The sequence below is a fragment of the Schistocerca gregaria genome, chromosome 3 (assembly GCF_023897955.1).
Source record: "Schistocerca gregaria isolate iqSchGreg1 chromosome 3, iqSchGreg1.2, whole genome shotgun sequence".
NCBI lineage: Eukaryota > Metazoa > Arthropoda > Insecta > Orthoptera > Acrididae > Schistocerca > Schistocerca gregaria.
In genome coordinates this window covers 704,636,562-704,639,488 of record NC_064922.1, presented here as the reverse complement: position 1 = coordinate 704,639,488, position 2,927 = coordinate 704,636,562, and the positions used below count along the sequence as shown (strand labels likewise).

Below are 2,927 nucleotides of genomic sequence, written 5' to 3'. Positions count from 1 at the left end.
ACGTTCTGTTCCTTACTGTTTAGAGTTTTCATAATCGCTGTTCCTTAATAATGGATAAATATCCTCTGTATGAAGCAGTATTCCTGCTACACTTTAACTGAACCCACTTTTGTAGTTCATTTTTCATTTTTTGTACAAATATTCTTTGAGGAATTATCCTATTACTTAGCTTATCAAATCACCTGTGTGGTTGTTCAGGTATTATTAATAGAAGTTGCTTTTGAAGAAATGCGTATCATGAAGAGTTTTGTGTCCCTATTTTACTCATAGTTGATAGTCGATTACTGTTTCGAGAAAACTGCTCCGTCTCTTGTAAGGTACCTTCCGTACCGCTGTGTCATACACAGATCTCTCAATAAATTCTGATTTTCTCATCTCTCAATATCGTGCAGTCTTACATCTTCTGAATATTAAACATTTTCAGTTTCCTAATATTCGTGTGAAACATATTTACTTCGTATCATAGATAGAACTGTACAGTATGTATATATAACTTAGAATAATATACAAGGTGACATAAATGTCAATAAGCATTGGAAAATTCAGTACTTCATGGGATATAGCAGGCAGAAACATGGAAATGGCACACATACTTAAAATAAAAAAGCGTACAAAATCACCAACAGATGGCGCCTAATATGATACAAAGGCAATTATTAGCATAACAGTTGGTAACGAAGTATATGTTCTTCGTAAAAAGTCCTCTACATGTCAATCATCAGCCATCAACAGTACCTGTAGAGGCGGGACGATGTTGTGAATAGCACTGTACAGCTTGTCAGTAGGTATGGTGAAAAGTTGCTGTCGGATGCTGTCCTTTAGTATCCCTAAAACGCTCGGACGATCGTGGTCCCAGTAACCTGACAACCAATATTGGAACTGTTTGAAGTCTGGGAACCTGGAAAGCCAAGCACAAAGTAAGTGAGAACTAAGTACGCCGTCCTCACTAAACGATGTGCCCAAGAGTTGTCAACACGTGTAGCATTATTTGGTGGAGCACCGTCCTCCATAAGAGTTATACCTTCCATCAAGCATTTATCAGCCAGACCAGACTGGGAATGATGCGTTTCTGAAAAATATTAGCGTGACTTGCACCCGCCACGCAGACAGTCTGGAAAGCAGCACCACCCATATCATCGAAGAAACAGGATCCAATCACGACTATTGTGGTAAATCCTCATCACACTGCGACCTTCTCGCACGTAGTTGGGTTTCCACGACAGTTCTAGGATTTTCGGTAGTTCAAATTCTGCAATTGTGGGTGTTGACAGACCCACGGAGCATGAGATGGGCTTCGTCGATCCACAGTACGGTAGACAACCTATCACCTTCCACAATTTGCTCTGTATGTCAAAGAATCGGTTGCTCACAGTTCATTATGACGCTGGATCGGGGGATACGCCTTAGTCCCTCCAAACAATAGTGCGTTGGATTCTGGTGCGATGTGCTTCTCGAGAGTTGACTTCGCCATGCGGAGGTAAACCTGCTAAACTTTCCATTCCTTCGGACTTTGTGATCATTTTCTTTACACCGAAATTGTCACAAGAATTTTAGCAGTTCAAATATCCCTTTTATGGAGATAGGGAAGTAAATCTTCAGTGGCGGGATCTTAATTTTGTTGGTGAATCTTAACTAGCAGTACCTTTTCTTGTAAACTCAATATGCCAATACTGCAGGGACATCTGACTCCCTGTCTCACTACAGCTGATTTTATACGCGATTCTCTAGCGGCGTCCATGATGTGTTGCTGTCCGGTCCCATTGCCATCTGTTCGCCGGTTTGCCATCTGTTGCCCGATTTGCCACCTACTGGCCAGTTTTTGCACTAGTTTTCAGTTTGAATAACATGTCATTTCAGCATTCTTCGTTAGGTTATACCTTGATATATTGCATTTTCGAATGATAACTAATTGTGGCTCACCTTGTGAATGAAATTAATGTTTAACGGGGCTAATAAACATTAATGAATAATTGTAATCCACTAAAGGCACAAATTCGTTCATGTAGCAGGTACTCTCTAGACCTTGTTCCAGTTTCTCCATTTCCATTCCAGATGCTGCATATCACTCCACAGATTACACATTACAATTTGCAGTATAGTTCTTCTGGGCCAGATACTTCATTTCCTTCTGAAATACTCTTTATGAATCCAGAATGAGATTTTCACTCTGCAGCGGAGTGTGCGCTGATATGAAACTTCCTGGCAGATTAAAACTGCGTGCCCGACCGAGACTCGAACTCGGGACCTTTGCCTTTCGCGGGCAAGTGCTCTACCAACTGAGCTACCGAAGCACGACTCACGTCCGGTACCCACAGCTTTACTTCTGCCAGTATCCGTCTCCTACCTTCCAAACTTTTCAGAAGCTCTTCTGCGAAACTTGCAGAACTAGCACTCCTGAAAGAAAGGATACTGCGGAGACATGGCTTAGCCACAGCCTGGGGGATGTTTCCAGAATGAGATTTTCACTCTGCAGCGGAGTGTGCGCTGATATGAAACTTCCTGGCAGATTAAAACTGTGTGCCCGACCGAGACTCGAACTCGGGACCTTTGCCTTTCGCGGGCAAGTGCTCTACCAACTGAGCTACCGAAGCACGACTCACGTCCGGTACCCACAGCTTTACTTCTGCCAGTATCCGTCTCCTACCTTCCAAACTTTTCAGAAGCTCTTCTGCGAAACTTGCAGAACTAGCACTCCTGAAAGAAAGGATACTGCGGAGACATGGCTTAGCCACAGCCTGGGGGATGTTTCCAGAATGAGATTTTCACTCTGCAGCGGAGTGTGCGCTGATATGAAACTTCCTGGCAGATTAAAACTGTGTGCCCGACCGAGACTCGAACTCGGGACCTTTGCCTTTCGCGGGCAAGTGCTCTACCAACTGAGCTACCGAAGCACGACTCACGTCCGGTACCCACAGCTTTACTTCTGC

The 2,927-nt window shown here is 43.5% G+C and overlaps 1 non-coding gene across 1 annotated transcript; it reads right to left on the bottom strand.

The window, feature by feature from the left end:
- Window positions 1-2,214: 2,214 nt before the first annotated feature.
- On the bottom strand, window positions 2,215-2,291 carry Trnas-cga (transfer RNA serine (anticodon CGA)). The gene has a single exon. It is a non-coding gene; the product is annotated as a tRNA-Ser (tRNA).
- Between the last annotated feature and the right edge of the window lie 636 nt (window positions 2,292-2,927).